Source organism: Lathyrus oleraceus, chromosome 3 (assembly GCF_024323335.1).
Source record: "Lathyrus oleraceus cultivar Zhongwan6 chromosome 3, CAAS_Psat_ZW6_1.0, whole genome shotgun sequence".
NCBI classification, from domain to species: Eukaryota; Viridiplantae; Streptophyta; class Magnoliopsida; order Fabales; family Fabaceae; genus Lathyrus; species Lathyrus oleraceus.
The window spans coordinates 71,241,734-71,267,097 of NC_066581.1; the positions used below are offsets into that span (position 1 = coordinate 71,241,734).

At 37.5% G+C, this 25,364-nt stretch overlaps 1 non-coding gene across 1 annotated transcript; it reads right to left on the bottom strand.

The window, feature by feature from the left end:
- Nucleotides 1–1,978: 1,978 nt before the first annotated feature.
- LOC127133336 (small nucleolar RNA R71) lies at nt 1,979–2,085 on the bottom strand. Its single transcript, XR_007807319.1, has one exon. It is a non-coding gene; the product is annotated as a small nucleolar RNA R71 (small nucleolar RNA).
- Nucleotides 2,086–25,364: the final 23,279 nt, after the last annotated feature.

A 25,364-nucleotide genomic window follows, 5' to 3' on the forward strand; every position in this document is an offset into this window, starting at 1 on the left:
GCCTATAAATAGAGACTCGAATTCATTTGTTTAATCATCCAAACATAGAGCAGAGGCAAACTTAGATCAAACTTTGTTTCACTTAGGCATATATTCAGTATTTTAAAGTGGTAATCGCTTCGCATTTGGGTGTTACCACAATTATGTAATCAAGTCTGTGATCGAGTCTGTAATCGAGTTTGGAGCACTTTGGAAGGAAGTTAATCCTTCCGCCATTTTCATTTCCGCTTTGCATTTTATTCAACCCTCTGATTGGAGCAGGTTTTTATTGCTTTACCTTTATCTATTTATTTCTCGCACTCGCTTTACTTTATTTATTTCTCGCACTCGCTTTACTTTATTTATTTCTCGCACTCGCTTTACTTTATTTATTTCTTGCACTCGCTTTACTTTATTTATTTCTCGCACTCGCTTTACTTTATTTATTTCCCGCACTCGCTTTACTTTATTTATTTCTCGCACTCGCTTTACTTTATTTATTTCTCGCACTCGCTTTACTTTATTTATTTCTCGCACTCGCTTTACTTTATTTATTTCTCGCACTCGCACTACTTTTATTTATTTTCCGCACTCGCACTACTTTTAGTTATTTTCCGCACTCACACTACTTTTATTTAAATTAATGCACTTTTACTTTACCATGTCAAACTAAATCTATAAGGTTAGAATGTAAGGATCGTAATTGAACCGATAATCCATACAAATGTTTGTAGATACACTTAAGGGCTATTTTAACTTTCAACTTAAGTTTTCCCGCACTTAAAATTCCGTAGGGTAAGATCGAAAGCCGTCCAACGTCTATTTAAACTTAATTGTTTTTAACTATTTCAAAAATAGCGAAAGCGCTTTGTTTAGTTCATTAGGAGTTTTTAACTTAAGAAGAAAAAAGATTTTAAAACTATTTTCGGACGCGTTGATAAGTTTAGAGTTTAGTTCGTGAGAACCTCTTTTGGTTAAGAAATCCAGGTTAAAATACTTTTCAGCTTAGTCAAGATACTAAATTTCTTAAAAATAGGTTTACTACTCTAACGCAATGCGCGCCTTTTTATAAGTGACAATAAGAGGGTTTGATTAGGAAGTACAACTCGGTTCTGAATACGCGAAAGCGACAGTTCCTGTTAAATTGGTTCTTTTCAAAGTAGGAAACACGGCCCATAAGTAGTTCTATTAGCAAGTACTTGGATTATTAATTGATTATGTGAATTACATTCGAGTCTGTCTTTATCAATTGAACTTTATTCAACACTTTACTTTTTATTGCACACTCTAAAAACCCTATTTTGATTGTCTTAGATAAGCACCATAACAATAGATAACAATAGATTGACACTTGGTCTCTGTGGATTCGACAATCTTTTATATTACTCTGACGCGTTCGTATACTTGCGAAAAGCACACGCATCAAGTTTTTGGTGCCGTTCCCGGGGACCAATTTCGTCAAATTTCATTACCCTATTGTTATATCATTTAGACTTAGGTTATTTCCCGCCAGTCAATGCGAAAAGCTCGCAGCACCGGAAGCTTAGTTTACCCTCTAGCGGAATCTGAACGTTACGCTCGCGCACGTTTATTATTTCATAGAATTAGGAGAGTTATGGTCGAAGATCAAAACCAAATACCTCTTAAGGATTTCGCCCAACCATCCAACGAAGAACCTAGTTCTAGTATAGTAAACCCAACCATCCTAGCTAATAATTTCGAACTTAAACCTTCCCTGTTGCAACTAGTGCAACAAAGACAATTCGTAGGTCTCACTACTGAGAACCCAAACCAACATTTAAAAATCTTTCTCCAATTAGCAGACACTTTTAAAACCAATGGAGCTTCTCCTGAGGCAATCCGTTTAAGATTATTCCCTTTTTCCCTCAGAGATAAAGCCCTATCATGGTTAGATTCCCTTCCACCCAATTCCATTACGACTTGGGATAACCTTAGAAGAGTATTCCTTGCTAGATACTTTCCCCCAAGTAAGACCGCCGTTCTTCGAAACCATATAACTAGATTTACCCAAAACCAAGGAGAATCGTTGTTCGAAGCTTGGGAGAGATATAAAGAGCTGTTAAGAGCATGCCCACATCATGGTTTAGAAAATTGGTTAATCATTCATACCTTTTATAATGGACTTCACTATAACACCAAGATGACCATCGACGCTGCCGCAGGCGGTGCGTTGATGAACAAACCTTATCCTGAAGCTAGTGCCCTCATCGAAGATATTGCTCAAAACCATCAATCATGGGGAGTCGAACGAGCGACAGTTGAGAAGAAGGTAGCCCAAGGAGGAGTGCATGAACTAAGCTCTATAGACGTGATGCAAGCTAAAATGGACGCATTAGCCCTTAAGGTCGAGCATATGTGCATAAACCCGAATACTGTAGCCGCAGTTTCGTCGGATTGTGAGATATGTGGAACCAAATGACACCAATCTGTAGAATGCAGTCTATTAAACGAAACCCACTCCGAGCAAGTGAACTACACCCAAGGGAACCCATATTCGAATACCTATAACCCTGGATGGAGGAATCACCCGAACTTCTCCTATAAAAATAATAACCCTATCCAAAATAATGCACCTCCGAGACAACCTGGTTATCAAGCCCCAAGATCAAATCAACCTATGCAACCTGTACCCCCCAAGCCGAGCCTTGAGAAAATCATGGAAAATTTTATCACTGCTCAAACCCAACAAAACAAGGAATTCATGAACCAAAACATTCATGTTAAAGAATTGATCACCCAGTTAGGAACCAAGGTTGACCAAATAGTTACTCATGCCAAGATGCTTGAAACCCAGATCTCTCAGGTAGCTTTAAACCAAGCCCCTCAGACCACACCTGAAGGACAGTTCCCTGGGCAACCTCAACAAAATCCGAGAGGACAAGCCAATGCCATTACCCTACGAAGTGGGAACGCTTATGATGAGCCGCCAAACCCAAGATTGAGTGAACCCGAAACTTCTAAGGAATATACCAAATCCCTGGATAAAGTGAAGGAACCAGAAGAATCTGAAAAACAACAAGGTCAAGAAAAAGGAGAAGAACCTAAAGATAAAACATATATACCACCCCCACCATATAAACCACCTATACCATATCTGCAAAGACTCAAATAAACCCAGATCAATAACCAATATCAAAAATTTATTAAAGTTATAGAAAAACTTCACGTAGAAATCCCTTTCACAGAAGCCATCACCCAAATACCTTCTTATGCCAAGTTTCTCAAAGACATCCTTACCAACAAACATAGACTTGACGATCCGAAGCCTTTGGAATGTAATGCCATTTCCGAGAATAAATTAGCCAAAAAAGATAAAGATCCTGGAAATTTCTCCATTCCTTGTCTTTTGGGTAGTCATGTCATCGAAAAAGCTTTTCTAGACTTAGGAGCTAGTGTGAGCTTAATGCCTTTATCGGTTTGTGAGAGGTTAAACTTAGGAGAATTACAACCCACTAAGATGTCACTTCAGTTAGCCGATAGATCTGTTAAATATCCGATAGGCATTTTAGAAGATGTCCCTGTTAGGATAGGTCAGTTATTTATCCCTACTGATTTTGTTGTCATGGACATCAAAGAGGACAATGATATACCAATCCTTCTAGGTAGACCATTCTTATCAACTGCAGGAGCCATAATAGATGTCAAGAGAGGAAAGTTGACCTTTGAGGTAGGTGATGAGAAAATAGAATTTATACTTTCAAAATTTCTTATGGCACCTGTGATGGGAGATGCGTGTTATGCCTTAGATATCATTGATGAATGTGTTAGGGAATTAGAACAAGAAGAAATTATAAAAACAATTAAGTTACCATCAACTCTCATAATAGGAGATGATGACTTTAAGAAACCCTACATCGATGATAACCTTTACGAATGTTTATCCCTTACCCCAGATCCTATGCCATGCCCTAAGAAACCAACCTTAGAACTTAAGGAACTGCCTAAAAACCTGAGATATGAATTCCTCGATGAAGAGATGAACCGTCCAGTTATAGTCAGTGCTACCTTGAGCCAAGAGGAAACAAACCAACTTTTAGACGTTTTACGAAGATATCCCTCAGTCTTAGGATATAATATCTCTGACCTGAAAGGTATAAGCCCATCTGTATGCATGCATCGGATTTCGCTCGAAGAAGATTCAAAACCCTCCAGAGAACATCAGAGAAGAATAAACCCTATAATGAGTGATGTTGTTAAAAAGGAAGTTCTTAAGTTACTTGAGGCAGGTATAATCTATCAGATCTCAGATAGTAAGTGGGTGAGCCCTGTGCATGTAGTACCTAAAAAGGGAGGCATCACAGTCGTGCAAAACAATAAAGGCGAACATGTAGCAAAATGGTTAGAAGGAGGATGGAGGATGTGTATAGATTATAGAAAATTAAATAAAGCAACCAGGAATGATCATTTCCCTTTACCATTTATAGACCAGATGTTGGAGCGTCTAGCCATACACTCTTACTTCTGCTATCTAGATGGATACTCTGGATTATTCCAAATACCTATCCACCCCGAAGATCAAGAAAAAACTACCTTTACATGCCCTTATGGAACTTTTGCCTACAGACAAATGCCATTCGGCCTCTGTAATGCCCCAGCTACTTTCCAACGATGCATGATGTCAATCTTTGCAGATTACCTAGATGGTATCATGGAAGTGTTTATGGATGATTTCTCGGTTTGCGTATTTGATTTCCACAATTGTCTTGCTAACCTTGAGAAAATCCTGGAGAGATGCGTGGAGGTAAACCTCGTGCTAAACTGGGAAAAGGGTTATTTCATGGTAACCGAAGGAATAGTTTTAGGACATATAGTTTCCGAAAAAGGTATAGAGGTAGATAGAGCTAAAATAGAAGTTATAGAAAACCTAAAACCACCCAAAAATATCAGAGAAGTCCGGAGCTTTCTTGGACACGCTGGATTCTACCAGCGTTTTATTAAGGACTTCTCCAAAATAACTAAACCTTTAACTGGACTTTTAATGAAAGATGTTGAATTCATTTTCGATGGAAAATGTAATGACGCATTTAATCTTTTATAGCAAGCATTAGTATCTGCACCCATTATGAAACCACCTGATTGGTCAGAACCTTTTGAGATAATGTGCGATGCTAGTGATTATGCGGTTGGAGCCGTTCTAGGACAAAGGAAAGATAAAAAATTACATGCAATTTATTATGCCAGTAGAATCCTAGACGCTGCCCAACTTAACTACGCAACAACTGAGAAAGAATTACTCGTTGTAGTTTTCGCTATAGACAAATTTAGATCTTATCTAGTAGGAGAAAAAATTATAGTTTACACCGATCATGCTGCCATTCGTTACCTATTAAGTAAAAAAGATGCCAAGCCCAGGTTACTCCGATGGATTCTATTACTACAAGAGTTTGATTTAGATATAAGAGATAAAAAGGCACTGAAAATGTAGTAGCCGATCACCTTTCTAGGCTAGAACATCTAAAACCAGATTTAGTACCCATAAATGATGATTTCGCCTATGATAGACTGATAGCTAGACTAGAAACCATTGAAGATAATAACCTAGGCCCTGATGAGCACTCCCAAAATTCCTTAGCGATAAGTAACGTACCCTGGTATGCAGACTTTGTTAATTACCTAGCTGTTGATATCGTACCCCCTGATCTTGACTACCACTGCAAGAAGAAATTCTTCCACGATGTGAGAATCTTCTATTGGGACGAACCACTCCTTTTTAAAAGGGGTAAAGATGGCATTTTTCGCCGTTGCGTTCTAGAAGAAGAGGTAAATAGTATTATTGAGCATTGTCACTCTGCACCCTATGGTGGACATGCGAGCACCTCTAAGACATACGTAAAGATTCTTCAAGCTGGCCTATTCTGGCCTACCATGTGGTGTGATGTCTATGCTTGCATTGTCAAATGTGATAGATGCCAACGCACTGGAAACATTTCAAGGCGTGATGAAATGCCTCTGAGAAACATTCAAGAAGTAGAACTCTTCGATGTATGAGGTATAGATTTCATGGGACCTTTCCCACCATCCTTAGGAAACAGGTATATCTTGGTAGCTATAGATTACGTGTCTAAGTGGATTGAAGCTATAGTTGCACCCACAAATGATACTAGCGTAGTGATCAAACTATTTAAAAACTATATATTCCCTAGATTTGGAACACCACGTTTAGTCATAAGCGATGGAGGATCGCACTTCATATCGAGGATATTTGATAAACTTTTAAGAAAATATGGAGTTAGGCATAGAGTAGCAACACCATACAATCCACAAACTAGTGGCCAAGTAGAAGTATCCAATAGGGAGATAAAACAAATCCTAGAGAAAACTGTTTCTATCTCTAAGAGAGACTGGTCTCAGAAGCTTCAAGAAGCATTATGGGCCTACCAAACCGCTTTCAAAACCCCTATAGGAACAACTCCTTACCAACTAGTTTATGGAAAATCTTGTCACTTACCGTTCGAATTAGAGCTTAAGGCCTATTGGGCCATTAAAACTTTGAATTTAGACTACCTAACCGCTGGAGAAAAGCGTACCCTTGACATTCACAAACTAGAAGAACTTAGGTAATCTGCCTACGAGAATGCAAAAATATACAAAGAGAGAACAAAATCCTACCACGACAAAAGAATAGTAAAGAAAAACTTCAATATACGCGACCCTGTTCTCCTTTTCAACTCTAGGTTACGACTCTTCCCTGGGAAGCTACGCTCAAGATGGACTGGCCCTTTCGAAGTATCCAAGATTCTGAGATCCGGAGTCGTAGAAATCAAGAACGAAACCTGTAGTCCATTCATCGTAAATGGACAAAGACTAAAGCTCTACGAATGAGGAGACATTCTAACATACTACTCAAGCCACACTCTGACTGATCCACCGATTCCCACTACTACAGGTGTATAAATTCTAATCGTCAAGCTAATGACGTTAAACAAGCGTTGCGTGGGAGGCAACCCATGGTTTTTCATTTTAGTTTTTCGTATTTTTATTTTATTTTATTTTAATTTATTTTTACTAAGACTAAATATTTGAATGGTTTGTATTTTCAGGATCCCTTTCCTAACTTTTACAGGATGCAGGATTTCGACGATATGCACGTAGCCTATAGAGATAATGCTCATAGAGAGCGTTACATCGCTCTGTATCAGCGCCCTATGGCGCCCACACGTTACCCTGATCAGCACCGCATGGAGGCACTGGGCATTGAGCCGAGTATCCGATTTTTGAGCCACCAGCTTCATTGGGACGAGTTTGTTGACGACCTGAGTAACAACTACAAGAACTTGACATTGGAGTTCCTCAGTTCATTTGATTATGACCCATACTCTAGACCGGATGGGTATGCTGCTTTCAGGCTCTTTGGAGTTGAGTACTCTTTCAGCCAGAAAGAGTTCGGTGACCTATTGGGTTTCCAGACCACTCCTGACGCTATCCCCGAGACACCTATGGGATACTTTCTGGGTAAGGAGCTGGAAAAGTTCTAGAGTGATATATCAGGTGGAGGGAGCCAGGATCCTTCAACGCAGTTGTCTCAGGCTATACATAACCCTGCTTTTAGATACTTCCAGATGATATTGGCCCATTCCTTCCTAGGAAAACCGGATGCTGAGACATTACTGAGTGAGGAAGAGATCTTCCTAATATTTTGTGCATCCCAGTCTCGCCCAGTAGCATGTGGGAACTTTCTGTTATGTGGCCTCAACGGTGTTTCCAAATCGACCGAAGGAGTCATCCATGTAGGAGGTATCATCACACATATTGTTGTCGCTCTAGGTCTATCTCGCAAGCTGTTACATCTCCGGACCTACTGTGGGTACACTACCATGGATATCGACTTCTGTTTGACCCGAGGGTTGACGAGAAGAGCTTCCTTCCACCCATGTCAATTCCGATTGCTAGTCGACAGTGAGGCTATTCATTATTTCACACTACCTGATCCTATGATGACTAGTGTGCATGATCCAACAAATTGGAGTTATGCTCTGGAGGGCCAGGGAGAGACTATCGAGGAGCCGAGATCACCACATATTGCTGAGTATACGCCTACACCACCTTCTCCCAAGATCACTGTATTCTCTAACAATCTATCATTGCAGACCCCAGACATCCGCACTCAGATTGCGGAATGTCATAGAGAGATCGCATAGCTTAGACAGGAGGTGGCTGACCTCACCTTTCAGATGGGAGTATCTGATCTCACCCACGCTACCGAGGCCGACTGTTTATATTAGGAGATCGTAGAGCTCAGGAAGGAGGTAGCCATGCTCCATGGATCTACTCAGGAAGACGAACCCCCTACCATATGATCTTACCATTCCATTTTATTATATCTCTTTTTATGCTTATATTTCTCGCATTTACATACCTTATTTTATATCATTGCATTTGGAATATTTTATTATGTCAGCACATTGATATTTCTACGTTTATATATATATATATATATATATATATATATATATATATATATATATATATATATATATATATATATATATATATATATATATATATATATATATATATATATATATATATATATATATATATATATTTGATATTTGTTTATTCTATTTACATTTTTTATTTTTTTAGTTGTTTATTTATTTTTTAGTCTAATGTTTTAAAGTTTACTTTTTTATATTATGCAAGCCTTATGTCAATAGGAATTACAAGACAAACGTTATACGGACCCCTCAAGCCAAAAGACAACGAGAAGCCCAAGCCAAAGGACCAAAATCCGGCCCAGCCGAATTTTACCTTGTGCCGCCCGCCATAGACTCTGTGGCGCCCGCCACAACGTCTGTATAAGCTTGGGGCAGACTGTTGGTGTAAGCCCTAGAGGCCAATACTTTTGGTACTTGTATCGAATTATTTATTAATAATAAAAGGCATTTTCTTTATTATGGTTGATTAATAAAGTCCCTGGAATAGATAGTCCGTTTAATGTATTAAGTGTGACTTAATCATGAGAACACATTAAACATAAGGACACTATTCTTAAAGTATCCGTAGTCGAGTTTTAGTGTGAAGTGGGATAACATTAAAGCATTAAGACTATTATGTTTGTAGACTGATGATCACATCTCATGGATCATGGATAAAGAGTTATCAAGTCTTAAACATAGGTATGAATATTAGGAGTAATATTTATACCGGATTGACCCGCTATGAGAATACTATATAGAAAGTTATGCAAAGTGTCATAAGTTATTCTCATGGTGATAATAGTGTATACCACTCTTCGACCTGAAACCACTATGGATCCTAGATGTAGAGTCGAGTGCTTTATTGCTGATCCAACATTGTCCGTAACTGGATAACCATAAAGACAGTTGATGGGTACTCCACGAAGCATGCTGAGGGACATGAGTGTCCTAGATGGAATTTGCCAATCCTGCGTAACAGGATAAATGTCTATGGGCCCAATATTGAACTGGACAAGGGTGACACGGTCTATACCTTGTGTTCAATATAGACATAAGGGCAAAGGGGTAATTATACACATGATTATTATCACAGGAGGTTTTGTCAGATCACATGACATTTTCGTGACTTGGGTAGCAGTGATGTGTTGCTAGATACCGCTCACTGTTTATTATGTTAAATGCGTGATTTAATATAATTGCCAACGCCGCGAAAATCTATAGGGTCACACACAAAGGACGGATTGATGAGAGATAGAGTAACTAAGGAACACCGTAAGGTACGGTGCACTTAAGTGGGAGACGAAATATGGTAAGGTACTAAATACTTAAGTGATTTTGGGCATATTATAAGATATGGGCCAAAATACACTTAAGTGGGCTTTTTAGCTTGAAGCCCACACAAGTGGTTCTATAAATAGAACCCCTTGGGTAGAAGCATTGTCACTCGACTCCACTCAGACTGAAATTCAAGTAGAGACTTGGAATTTTGTTTCCCTCTTTCTCTCACTCAAAGCCTTCATTCATAACAGCTAGCACTGCGATTGAAGGAATCCGTTCGTGTGGACTGAGTAGAGACGTTGTCATCGTTCAACGTTCGTGATCGCCCCGTGGATCTGTATCAAAGGTTTTGATCATTATCAGAGATCTGCACCAAAGGTTGAATCGCCACAAGAGGTAACGATTCTATCACTGATCATGCCCATTCGTAAGGATCACTAAATGGAGAAATTTTAAATTCCGCTGCGCCTTGGATGGCTATTCTCCTACACAAACTCCCTTTCTTCACCATTTTTACACTTTACAACCTTCAAAACCCATTTTTCCACCTTGCAAAAACGTACTTGAACCCACAAAAAGCTCACACCTTTCTCATCCTTACACCATACAAATCATTTTCCCGATTTCCATTTTCATTTTCATCCGTAAGATTTCATAAAAATCCAACCTTTTCACAACCCACTTCATCTTCTTCGTCACATTACAAGAGCTACACAATGGAGTTTAATAGATTCATTCTTCGAGGAGGGAAATCGGGAGATAGGCAAAGGAAGAGCATCGAACGGTTGCAAAATCGGGAGATCCTCCCGACGAGGTATGTTGATGAAAATTGTCTCTACACTTTAGGTATCTACCATAGCATATTTTATTTATTAGATAATTTAGGTTTGCATAGTACATTTTCAAACAAAGAACCTACCTATGAGCGATTGATAATCGAATTTTTAAGTTCTTTAATCTATATTGTCAATCCTAACACTGCTAGCACAATTGGTACTGTCCGATTTAGAATGTTTGCTGTTGAATATGAATTCAGTACCGACGAACTAGCAGGCTTGTTAGGAATCCCTCATGGGGACGGTGCTATTTGTGAGGGCCCTTTGGATTCAGAGTGGTCAGTCGAGGTGTTTTCCTTCTGGCAGAGATTGTCAGACACTTCCATAAATTCTTTTGAAGGAATTCTTGCTTCGACTATCCATAACCTGACCATCAGAGTTTTTAGATATCTGTTGGCATGTACTATTTTTGGCCGGGAGAATCCAAATAAGGTAAATGCTAGAGAGCTTCTATTTTTGCAAGGAAGCCTCACAAATAGAAGAATTAATTCGGTCCCGTTCATGCTCGCGCATATGGCTTTAACTTTAAATAAAGCGGGACCGATTGCTTTCGGAGGATTAATTACGTCTATTCCTCGAGCGCTTAACCTGAACAATGAGATAGCTACCCTAGACCCCTTACCTCCTCGCACAATTAACCTAAAATTTCTGAGAGACATGAAATTGTGCCGATTAAGGAGAGAAGGAGGCTATGTTCTTATGGTTCATGGTGTAGCTATCCCATCTGTTGTTTTACCATGCACTAGACGTACCGATGTACGTGATGAAAGGAATTGGACCTACGCTTTAGATGCTCCACCTGTTTTGGGTCCTCTTCCTCTTAACATTCCTGATGAGACGGGACATGACACTGATGAAGAATATGATCGGAGAGAGAGATCTCCCGCACCTCATGTGTCCCCCCATCACACTTCACCACCACACACCGCACCATCTTCTTCTTCTACAGGTACCGCTCCTGGCTTTTATATTACAAAAGAGATGTGGCGTGACCACATGGCTAGATAGCAAAGGCGTGACGACCTACTCTCTACCATCCAACAACAACTGGCGAATAACACGAGCTTCATGCAAGAATCGCAGCGGAGGACAGACAGGTCCTATGACACTGTTTTACAGTCCCTACAAACGATCACAAATACGCAAGCCCGTCAACAACAATACCACCATCAACATACTGCACTCATCGAAGTCACTCAAGCTTCCATTATGGGTAACCTTCAAGAAGTGAGGACTGCTCAGGATGCCTTACGGACAAGGATGGATCATAGAGACCGTCGTCGTACCCGATCCCGTCGTCCACCTCAGGATGGCGAAGGCACTAGTGGTCAGCAATAGGTTGTCAGGTAACTCTTCCCTTATCTTATTTCGAAACATTGGGGACAATGTTCGATTTAAGTGTGGGAGGAGACTTTATCGCTTTTCTTTGCTGTTTTTAGATAGTTTGTTTATTTTTTGCCTTTTAGTTGTTTATTTTGCTTTTAGTTTAAGTGTCTTAGATAATGCATGAGTTTGACAAGTCACCAAATATAGTGTATCTTTAGTATAGTCTAATCTCCCCATACCTTTAGCCCTACCGAATTTTTTTTGCAAAAGAAAATAGTGTTATTCTGAAAGTTTTTGGGTTTTTAAAGACGGGTTTGAGTAAGGATGCGGTGACTTGGGAGAACTTTGTGAAACATCAGTATTGTTTTAGCACCATAAACTTCGTAAATATATGAATCATTCCCGAAACCCCATATACCATGGCCTTAATCATCATATCAGTATAAGTCCTCAGTAGTTTGTCCCAGCAGTCAGCTCCGGCCTACGCATCCTCTACGCAGGGGATCGATGAACATAAGTGAATGATCCAGTGAAATAAATAAAAGAAAGAAAAAAGGCAAATCTGGTATAGGTGACCCTCACAAAGTCATTTAAACCAAAGAGTTGTAAAAATTTGCTACAAAAAGAAAAAGAAAAAGAAAAAGAAAAACTTACCCGCTGTTAGTTGGTTCAGAGGTATCTGGCACTGAACTCGGTAGGGCGGATTACGATTCGATCCCCCACAACTGCAGTTGGGTCAAATAAAAGGGTTTACACATATTTATGTGCCAAGAACCCCATGTTTGGATCATAATCACTAACAGGTCACTCTGCTATGAAGCATGTACGGATAACGGGCTTAATGTGATTGCGCCCAAATGAAAAGGACACAAAAAGAGATGAAGAGGTAAGCCTAGGTATTGTGGGATAATATGGGTTGGTTAATATAGGAATGGAGTTTATGTCCGTATATTTGCGGATTAGTGTCATCTTGATACCCTTAGTTCACTCAGTTAGTACCTATCACTGTATCCCGATTTGAACTTAGAACCTTTTTAACCTGAAGCACTCGTTTACACCAGTTTTTCTTCTATGAGCTTTTTAATGTTTTGCTTGAGGACAAGCAAAGGTTTAAGTGTGGGAGAGTTTGATGACACTGAAATTCACCGTATTTTTGACTCCGATATCGCATGCATTTTAGTAGTTTTATTGTTATTTTGTTGTGTTATTACTATGTTTCTCTTTGTTTTAAGTTTTTTACTTTAATCGGAGCCCCGATCGAGAAAAGGAGTGAAAAAGAGCTAAAAACCCTAAAATTCAGCATTTTTTACTTGTGGCTCCCACTGTGGCTGGCACCACAGATCCTACCATGACGTGTCCTAGCTCAACTTCCCTCAACTGCCACGTTCCCCACTACTTCCACTAAGGCGCCACAGATTGGCCTTGTGGCGGGCGCCACAAGAGGAAACGTTTTCCCTCCCAAATTCAAATTGAAGGGCATCCTTGTCATTTCCATCATTTTGTTTGCCTATAAATAGAGACTCGAATTCATTTGTTTAATCATCCAAACTTAGAGCAGAGGCAAACTTAGAGCAAACTTTGTTTCACTTAGGCATATATTCAGTATTTTAAAGTGGTAATCGCTTCGCATTGGGGTGTTACCACAATTGTGTAATCAAGTCTATGATCGAGTCTGTAATCGAGTTTGGAGCACTTTGGAAGGAAGTTAATTCTGCCGCCATTTTCATTTCCGCTTTCAATTTTATTCAACCCTCTGATTGGAGCAGGTTTTTATTGCTTTACCTTTATTTATTTATTTCTCGCACTCGCTTTACTTTATTTATTTCTCGCACTCGCTTTACTTTATTTATTTCTCGCACTCGCTTTACTTTATTTATTTCCCGCACTCGCTTTACTTTATTTTTTTCTCGCACTCGCTTTACTTTATTTTTTTCTCGCACTCGCTTTTGTTTATTTATTTCTCGCACTCGCTTTACTTTATTTATTTCTCGCACTCGCTTTACTTTATTTATTTCTCGCACTCGCACTACTTTTATTTATTTTCCGCACTCGCACTACTTTTATTTATTTTCCGCACTCGCACTACTTTTATTTAAATTAATGCACTTTTACTTTACCATGTCAAACTAAATCTATAAGGTTAGAATGTAAGGATCGTAATTGAACCGATAATCCGTACAAATGTTCGTAGATACACTTAAGGGCTATTTTAGCTTTCAACTTAAGTTTTCCCGCACTTAAAATTCCGTTGGGTAAGATCGAAAGCCGTCCAACGTCTATTTAAACTTAATTGTTTTTAACTATTTCAAAAACAGTGAAAGCGCTTTGTTTAGTTCATTAGGAGTTTTTAACTTAAGAAGAAAAGAGATTTTAAAACTATTTTCGGACGCGTTTATAAGTTTAGAGTCTGGTTCGTGAGAACCTCTTTTGGTTAAGAAATTCAGGTTAAAATACTTTTCAGCTTAGTCAAGATACTAAATTTCTTAAAAATAGGTTTACTACTCTAACGCAATGCGTGCCTTTTTATAAGTGACAATAAGAGGGTTTGAATAGGGAGTACAACTCGGTTCTGAATACGCGAAAGCGACAGTTCCTGTTAAATTGGTTCTTTTCAAAGTAGGAAACACTTCCCATAAGTAGTTCTATTAGCAAGTACTTGGATTATTAATTGATTATGTGAATTACATTCGAGCCTGTCTTTATCAATTGAACTTTATTCAACACTTTACTTTTCATTGCACACTCTAAAAACCCCTATTTTGATTGCCTTAGATAAGCACCATAACAATAGATAACGATAGATTGACACCTGGTCTCTGTGGATTCGACAATCTTTTATATTACTCTGACGCGTTCATATACTTGCAAAAAGCACACACATCAGTTTGGTGTCTCTGATAGAACCCATATCTATTGATAAATCTCTTCTGGATAATGAATGGATTCTGGCTATGGAAGAAGAACTGAATCAATTCACCATAAACGATGTATGGTATCTTGTTCATAAACTAAAAGGTTTCCATGTCATTGGAACCATATGGGTCTTTAGAAATAAGCTGAATGAGAAAACAGAAGTTGTCAGAAACAAGTCTCAACTGGTAGCACAAGGTTATAGTCAGCAATAAGGTATATACTATATAGAAACCTTTGCTCTAGTTGCCATGTTAGAGTTTATTCGTCTTTTAATTTCTTTTGCAGTCAATCATAACATCATCCTTTATCAGATGGATGTTAAGAGTGCATTCCTGAATGGATATATTTCTGAAGAAGTATATGTGCATCAATCCTGGTTTTGAAAGTTCTCAAAATCCTGATTTTGTTTTTAAATTGAAAAAATATTTGTATGGTCTGAAGCAAGCTCCTTGAGCTTGGTATGATAGACTAAGCAACTTTTTGTTTGAAAATGATTTTCCCAAAGGGAAAATGGACACAACTCTCTTCTGCAAAACCTTCAAGAATGACATTCTGGTTGTGCAAATATACGTTGATGATATTATTTTTGGTTCTGCTAATGGGTCGTTGTGCAAGGATTTTGCTAAGTCTATGCAGGTAGAATTCGAAATGAGTCTGATGGGAGAACTTAAATTATTTATGGGAATCTAGATTGATCAAAAATCAGAAGGAAGTTATATTCATCAGAGCAAATACACAAAGGAACTTCTAAATAAATTCAACTTATCAGAATGTAAGCTAGCAAAGACTCCAATGCATCCTACATGTATTCTGGAGAAATAAAAGGTAAGCAGTAAGGCAAATCAGAAGTTATTTAAAGGTATGATAGGTTCTCTTATATATATAACCTCTTTTAGACCTAATATATTATTCAGTGTCTACTTATGTGCTCGATTCCAATCAGATCCTAGGGAAACACACTTAACTGTTGTTAAGAGAATTTTTAGGTATATGAAAGGTACTGCTAACCTTGGTTTATTTTATACAAAATCAAGTGAGTATAAATTAGTCGGCTAATGTGACACTGAATATGCTGGAGATAGAATTAAAAGAAAAAGTACTTCTGGAAGTTGCCAATTTCTGAGAGATAACTTGATCTCATGGTCTAGCAAGAGACAGTCAACAATTGCGCTCTCAACAGCTAAAGCCGAATATATTACAGCTTTTGGATGCAACACTCAGATACTCTAGATGAAGAGTCAGATGGAAGATTATCAGATATCTGAGAGTAACATTCCTATTCTCTGTGATAATACTTCTGTTATCTTTTATCTAAGAAACCTATCTTGCATTCTAGGGCTAAGCATATTGAAATAAAATATTACTTTTTACGTGACTATGTTCAGAAGGGAATTTTTCACTTAAAATTTGTTGATACAAACCATCAATGGGATAATATCTTTACAAAACCCCTTGTTGAAGATAGATTCGTGTTCATTCTAAAACATCTATTTATGAAATTATGTCCAAAATGAAAAGATGTTTTTCAGAATGTAAAAGTCTTCAGAACTATGGATTCTGAGATTGTTTTCTTTTTGACTCTAAAACACGAGCTTTCTGAAGTAAGGAAGTTTTCATGAATCAAAAAGGTTCTGATCAGAAGCAATCTTACTGATTTGTCTTCCTGATTCTGAACAGTTGTTGCATTTAATGGTTGTCTTGTCATTTGATTTCATGTGGTTCTAAGTGGCGACAATTGTCCCGCTTTCTGAGCATGCATGATAAAAGCGTGATACATTGGGTTTAACAATTCTTGGAATTAGGTATAAACCTTTACACTTCCCCTATGACTGCGCACTTCTTTTTTTCATCATTGCAAAATTTTCTATTTAAACCCACTTCACTCACATGTTCACATTATATGCACAATTCTCCCACACTTTCAAGTTTTCAAACTTTAAACAACATTCTCTCTCTCTCTCTCTCCCTCTCTCTCTCTCTCTCTCTCTCTCTCTCTCTCTATTCAAAGGCAACCGAAAGAAACAACATGTTGGAAGGAATTCCTAAGTTAGCCCTTCACACTCTAGTCAATAAGTTAACAATGTTGTGTGAAACCATCGTTGATTTCAAAAACCTAAAGGATAACGATTTATATTTCACTGAAACATTGAATGTTCAAGGATGGAATACCTTCTTTGAGAGACTCACAAACCCAGTTTACCCTGTGTTAGTAAAGCAGTTTTGGGTCCATGCAACTGCTGAGAAGGAAACCATCACTTACTATGTAGTGAATAGGAAGATAGTCATCACTGAGAAGTCCATAGCGGACCTTATTGGTCATGATGGTAAAGGAAAGAGGGTTCACAGTGCAACCATCACTGCTAAGAGAGATGCTGAAATTTCTCCTGTCATCTTTAAGGAAGAAACCAATTTCGCTGATAAAAAGGGTCTTAGTGCTAAGGATTTAACAAGGAACCTAAGGGTTTGGTTCAAGATTATTTTGGGTTGCATCAACCATATGCCATGTAAAAACAGTTCTGACTACATCAACACACGTCAGAAAATCATGTTATTTCTTATGGAAAAGGGTGTTAAGACGGGACTTCCATCACTTATGTTTAAGTTGATAAGGGATTCTATCATAGAATCCAGAACTGGTGGATCATCCAAGAAGGCTATGAGCAAATTCATTCCCAAAGGCAGATTAATTTCAGATATTTTGGTGGAAAGCGGTATGGTGGATGACCTTCTGGTCAATGGTTTGACAAAAGAGCTGGTGAAGGATGATGGTAAAGTCTTATGGGGGAAGAATTTGAAGAGTATGGGTCTTATCTCGATATTTCAAAGACCAAATGTCAGGCTAACGAAGGATGATATCTGTGGTACAAGAAATCCCCTTGATAACTACCCTATATTCCCCAAAATTGATCCTCCACAGGTTCTGATGGCTTACTTGGACAACTGTCTGAAAGATGAAATTGAACCTCTGGTGGATCCGTTTAACCTTCCAGAAACTTACCCTAATGTCCATGGAAAGATAAAGAAGGAGTTCAGAGGCGAAGGATCTTCTAGGACTCTAAAGAAGAAGGTTGCTATCTTTCAGGACAAAGATGAGGTACCTCTAAGTGAGCGCCAAAAGGCCATGATTTTGAAGGATACTTCTGGGATCGTCCAGTCTTTAAGAGTTTCTAAGTAGCTTCCTTATGATAACACTTCTTTAGATTCTGATTCAATCTCTTCTAGAATCTTACCAATCCCTCTTCCATCTCAATCCATTATTTTTAAACCAATTCCAATTCCACCACCAGAATCAAACCCACAAATATCAACCCCAATCATAGAAATTCCACCACCAATATTAAATCCCAAATAGAAACGCCAGTTACAAAAAGTCCAAACACATTAACTCCTTTAGTTTCTGCTCCTGTTTTAGAACAATAACATATACCACCACCATTATCTCCTCCACGGTTACAAATTTCACCCATCTCACCACCACCAATTGTTAATGCTACCCAAACAACTAATTTAAACTTTACAATACCTAGAACATCCCATGCAAGAAGTGTTTCGAACGAACATGTTTCTGACAACACTCCTGAAGGAATGTTTGACTTTGAACCAGAAATCACCTCCCATTATTCAACCAACACATCCTTTTGTGTTTGGTCCTAAATTTGATGAGTCCAAAATCAAAATCACAATAAAATACCAAAAAATACCAACAAAATCCACCCCTGACCTTGGTAAGGTTCTGACTGATTTTGAATATGAATCCAAAAGTTGGTTGGAGAAAGCAATGATTGTCAGTCATTCTTCTGCCAATCCTGCTATAAGTGATTCAGCTTGGGAAGCTTATAGAAGCTTAATGAACTCTGAGATTTCCAAGCTGAAGGATCTTGGGTACACTCTTGCTGGAAGCAAATTCTGTTCTGGGTTCGTGCCCTTAATGGAATTGTGGAAGCTGAGAAATTCTCAATTATGCCTTCCTGCACCAGAAATCAAGGAAGTCTCTCCAAAAGCTATGGAAGAAGAAGAAGCTTCTTTGGAAACAGAGATAGTTCAACACATTGAATCTGCTCCAGAACCTGCTGCTCCAAAACCTCAAGAATCTGTTATGGAAGAAGCTCCTAATCAGATAGTCGTCTCAGAAGCTTTTGCTTCTCAGCCCCTATTCCAGTTTCTCTTCTAAGAGCAATCGAGCAGATCAAGACTGATAACACAAAGGTCAACGAGCGTCTAGATAAGTAAGATCTTATGTTTCAGTTAACTCTGTCAAGACTTCCTCCTCCTCCACCTCCTCCCCCAAACCCCTAGATTTTATTTATTTTAACCTTCTTAAAATTTTCTTTTGCTTCTTTTCATTGTACTATGCACTGCCTGTTGGCACTCTATTAATAAAAAATGTTTTGTTTCTCTTTATTTTATTTTTGTCTTTTATCTTTTTTATTGATGACAAAGGGGGAAAAACATAACGTTCTAAAGGGGAAGAATTAAGTGTTTATTTTGATATCTAATTTCCCTAAGTAAAAACCCAAACATTGTGTAAATGCTTATGCTAACAAATACTTCTAAAAAAAGTTTGTTAAGTGTTTTGCAGGGTTACTTCTCAAGAATCAGAATGGTTCTGAATGTGTTACTTCTAAAAATCATGCTTCTAAAAATCATGCTTCTGAAAACCTTATCCTTCAAAGAAGAAAAGTGTCTAAAGAAAAGATTCTGAAGCAAATCCTAGCAGAACGATGATGTTATTAACTAGTGCTTTGGACAACATCAACTAACTTCTGAAGATAAACCAGATTATGACTGAATATTCATTGTGGTACTTCAAAAGGTAAATCAGGAAAGTGTTCTTTCATTCTGATTTTATCTTTATAGGATTATACATCTCAGTGGGAGCTCGTGCTTCTATAAGATGTATTCTTTTGTGATTAACCTGTACAAAACTGTTCATCAAAATACATGTTTTGTCATTATTAAAAAGGGGGAGCTTGTTAGAACATGATTTGGTTCTGCACCTATATCTTGAGTTTTGATGATAACAATAGTGTATTTGTGTGAGAACAATTTTGTTACCCTAATGGTTTGTTATTGTGTAGCTTTAACAACCAGTTCTGGTTCTGATTGTATGATGTGCAACATCATCAGTTTCTGAACTTTGTGTTCCAAATCCGCTTTTGCGCCTACTATTAGAAGTTCTGAAAGACATTAATATTGTTGTTGAAATGTTCTTTCTACTTCTTTGTTATTTCATCCATCAAAAGCTTTTGAGGAGACACTATGTTGTTGATGTAATGTTCTCTTAGTTCTTGCTTCTAGATGTGACTCTGATGACCTAACTTCTGAAGAATGGTAAGCTTATGAAGTTGTGTTATGTAGTTGAAGATTCTGAAGATTTCAAGACAGACGATTGAAGTTATCAAGGTTCTGGTTGAGGATTCTAAAGACTCTAAAGATTCTGAAGATACTGAAGACCTTAAGCCAGACTACTGACGCTGTCAAGGTTCTGACCTAAGGTTCCGAAGTTTCTGAATCCAACTCTCAACTTCTTAACTTCATGCTTCAATCATCTTTTATCAGAAGCCAATGAATTTGAAGATAACATCAAAATGGGAATTTGATCAAATAGTACTTGGTACAAATCGAACAACGTTTCCACTACCTGATTTCATGGGCAAGGATAGTACTATACTTCACACCTGATTTAAAGTGAACTAGGATAAAAATCATTGTGTTTTTATCTCTTAGTTATTAACTTGTTAGTGTTGTTTTTGTTTTGGAAAAATCATTTGCTTGTAAAACCCAATTCAACCCCCCCCCCCCCCCCCCCCCCCCCCCCCCCCCCCCAATCATTTCTTGTGTTTTTCACACCTTCAATTGTTAGATTCTTTTTAAATATTTTAGTTATTGTTTCAATTTTCCTCTTCTACTAGATTTGATTCGTGAAGATAGAAGATTGAGGTGAACAAACCTAAACCATAAACCATTCAGGTTATTCTTCTTTTCCTTTTTCTGATATGCTCTTTTTTTGTTAATGGTTATTTTTAAAGTAAACTGTTTTTGATATTAACTGTTGCATTTTCTGATAGAATAACACTGTTACCACTTTCTTAGAATTATGATTGGAATTAATAATTTTACAAAACCTATTGAACTATTTTTGGTTTGGTTCCTTAATTACATAAAAGAATGAACTATATTTTACTTTTATGCTATGCCTTTTTTTTTTCCGCCATGCCCTTTCTACTATGAAATGTATTATTGTTAATTCTATTTTCTTTTTTTATTGGAAGATGAATCCTGGACAAGGTAGCTTGCAGGGAGATGGTAGCTTGTAGGGAGTTGGAGATGATAGTTTGCAAGGAGTGAGTCAATGTAATTCAAGTTCCATCACCTAGTACATTATTTTAATCTTTTTTTTTGAATTAGTTTAAGTATGAAAGTGGTTGTTAGTTATATATTTTTAGTTGGTAATATGTGTTTTGATTTGTTAAAGTAAGTGGTTGTTTGTTAATATGCGTTTAGATGTGTGCGTTCTTAAAGTGGTTGTTTGTGCAAGTAATATATGTTTAGTGGATCAGCTTAGGAACTTACCATTTACCAACTTAGTTTCACCAATTACCAATTACCAACTACCAACTTAATTTCCCTCACGGATTACAAACTTAATTTCAAATAAATAATGAGACAGAAATATAGTGTATATGGGAATGTGTTGAGAGTTTTTAAGATAGATGAGAGAATGCATTGGGTTGTCAAAATCAAAGAACTTACCATAGACATGCCATGGTGACTTGAAATTAATGGTAGTGTGCATGTTTAATTTAGATGATATGAAATTGATATACTTGTGTATGTTTGAAATTGTCTACTTTCAAATCAGAAAATGTATGCTTGTGCGAGTCTGTTTTTTTAAAGTACATGGCAGTGTGTATGTTTGAAATTATCTAATTTCAACTAAGAAATTGTATGCTTGTGTATGGTTGTTTTTCTAAAAGTAGGTGGTAGTGTGTATGTTTAATTTAGGTGGTTGTGTGTATGATAAATGATACTGATATGCATACACCTTATAAAGTGTGTGTTTTTAATTTACCTAAACCTTTTCAGTGATGGAGCATCTTGTTCCCCTTGTGAACAAACATAACCAGCAGCTGCTAGTGTCACTTTCTCCCTTTCCCACCGGTAGAAAAAATAGAAACCTAATGCTAGTGGATATAAAAAAACTTCCTCTATTTGGTTAGACTTTAACACTTTACCTGATGATCCTGAACCAACAGTTGTGTGTTAACACTGTCATAAAAGATATCGATGCGACCCTAAAACACTTGAAACTTCTAACATGCTACCTCACTCAAAAGTGTGTCACAAAACTCTACCCTTTTGTTGAGAGACTCCAATCAAATTAACATTGTGAGTGGTGAGGGTGGTTTTTTAGTTCATACAAGCCAAAGGTTCAATGTTGCAGTGTGTATGAAGGCCATTAACACCTTTGTCATCCTTGATAAGCATTCCTTTAAAGTGGTTGAGGGTGAGGGTTTTAAGAAACTATGTAAACAATTGCAAATGCAATATGCTATGAATGCATATGCTACAAGAGGACAAGATCACTGTAGATTCAAGGTGTGCACTAAGTTTACCTACAAGAAACCCGTATATCCTTACAACGTGAGTATTAAGACTTCTGAAGATGCTTAGATTCATGAATCACGAGGCGAGAGTATCATTATCTCCACAAGATGACTTGCGAGTTAACAACACTTTCAGGATGACCTCCTCTAAGTGAAGTTACCTTCAACCTCAAAAGTCAAAGGTTGTCTAAAGGTCCTCGGAGTCACGAACTCTCTTTGGAAGAATGGTTGTCAGTGTGAACGAGACTCACGTGCCAGCAAAACTCCAAAAAGAATCTATTCCAAGCGGGATCTTTGTATCTCCCCCTCAAGATAGCTATCTCCGACAAGTTAAAACGAATAGCCCTCTTATCTTAGGTGAACTCTCTAAGCCCGTGTATTGGGTTTTTCACTCCATAGTATCCATCACACAAGATCACAACAAGATAATATATAACAGAAATGGCTAAATAAAGCAAGCAATAACAAAAGATACATGCAAGCTAGGCTTGACTCGCTTATGGGAACTCCATAATCCCCAATAGAGTCGTCAGCTATCGCACTGCGAAAAATACAGAGTCGCCATCGGATTTTATTTATTCTAAAAGAAAGGGAAAATAGCGATAAAACCCCAAGTGAGAGAATGGTCTCGCAACCAAGAGCGGATTTGGAAGTCGATTATGCAAGGGGAAGATATTAGCACCCCTCACATCCATGGTACTCCGTGGGAACCACTTGCTCGTATCAAATGTGTATGGATGTTGTTTATCTATATGTTGCTTGCTATCAGGAATGATATGAAAGAATAATATGGGGAGAGAAAATAAGTTTTAAGTTAGTGTGCTCGCCAAGGATTTGGGTCCTTGTGCCTACGTATCCTCATACGTGCAATAAGGAAATCAGAGCTCCGTAGTTCGGCTCACAAACGGAACATTTGTTTGATTGTTTTTATTGAACACTATTGATATTCGTGTGTTACTGTTCACTTACTTGTATACTCTGTCATGATATTGGGAAGTATTTGCTTGTTTGCGGTAAAATTGGTGCGCTTGGATCACACTCTAGCAGTTAAACATTACTTGCTCACACATGGAGGCTTAAGCGTCGTTCACGGTAGAACGGAAGTAAGACGTTCTTTCTGAAAGTTTTTGAAGAGAGTGTATTGAGGCAAAAGATGATTTGATTTGTTGGGGTTGATTTTATGTACGGAGACATGCATCAAACCCTTGGCTAGATACAGTCAACAGCCTAAGAACTTGGGAGTTGAGAGGATAATGTTATTCTAACCATTCTTTTTCATCCAAAAAAAGAGGTTTGAATTGTGAAAAGAGTTTGGCAAGTCTAATCATTGGGACTTATAGGGAGACAAGTATCTAACCATTGACTAAGTACGGTCAACAATCAGAGTACTTGGGAGTTGAGAGGACAATGGAGTTCTAACTAGCCTTTTTCTCCCTCATAGCACATAGATCTAACTTGTTTGAATCATTAGATGTTTTAAGGGGGAAAGTCAAGTGTCGGGTCCTCAGGCTAGGTACGACCGACAACCCAAGTACTTGAATGTTGTGTACAAGCACGTACACACTATTTTGCATTTCGGTTTGTTATGAAAAGGTTTTGAAAAAGGAACTTGACGTTGGATAAAGTGTTTGATTTTATTATGAAAAAGTGTGTGTGAAGAATGGATGTGAGAGATAGGAAGAGGTTGAGAAGAGAACGGAGAAGAGATGATAGAATGGATCATGGCATGGATGGGGAATACTTGACGTTGAATCAAGTATTCATGTTGCAATGGTATGAGTTTTACTCGGAAAAAAACTTGACATTGAATCAAGTACATTTTGTTTCTTTTGAAATGCTTTATTTATCATTTTGTTTTTCTATCTTCGTTATTAGCATGCATGGTAAACTAACTAAAAAAACAATAAACCTAAGTTATTACATGATCATGGGGTAGGGGAACATTCAACCCACAATGGGGGGATGGATCCACACAATACAACATAAATGAAAATGGAAAGAAAACTAGACAAGATTACAAACTATGTTCCATGCCTAAGGCATACAAGTGGCATGGTACTACAAACAATACAAGGCTATTTGATAGGTTAGAAGCAAGGCTAGCTAGAAGTGTACTCGAATCTCCAAGTCACATGTGGACTCACAAAGCAAAAAACTAGGTTAGCATGAGATTAGGTCGAATGGATGAAAATAATGCAATAGTATGTAAGCATATTCAAAGATTTAAATCAATTCAAATGGTAATGGATTAATTAATGAAAGATAATCAAAGATATATCATGTGATCATGGCAAATGAAATTAGACATACAAGACATTCATCATCTAAATTGAAATGGGATTTTCAATTTATCAAAATGATCACAAACCAAATGAATCGATAAAAAGTCAACAAAAATGAATTAGAGGTGACTAATCAAATGGGAAATTAATAATCTATATTAAGAATTGAATTCTAATCTATATGAACATGTTAATCACAAGACAAATGAAAAATTGAAAGAAAATTAAACTAAAGAATGAATCATGATAAAATTCCACAATTAAGAATTTAATCGATCATGAATAAAATGAAAAAATGAATCAACCAAAACCTAATGGCAAATTATACTACACAGGGCAAGGTTAATTAACAATTGAATTAACTTCTGAAAAAACGAAAGATCAAATCAACATGATTAAACCTAAATCAACTTCTAATAAGATCACATTAATTCCTAACTAAACCTAATTAATTAGTTAAACCTAATTATCAAATGAATCAAAAACCAAAAATCCTAGTTTTAACAAGATTAAAAGAAATATCAGCAACATGATTAATCAACAAAAAATAACTATGATTAATGTAAATTAAGATTAAAAAAGGGATTGAGGATTAGCAAGATTAATCATGGGACATGGGGGTATGATCCACTGAAGAGGTGTAGTGGGTAAACACGCTTGGGCTAAAAGCCCAATCTTTAAATCTTGCACCCGAGTTCATAT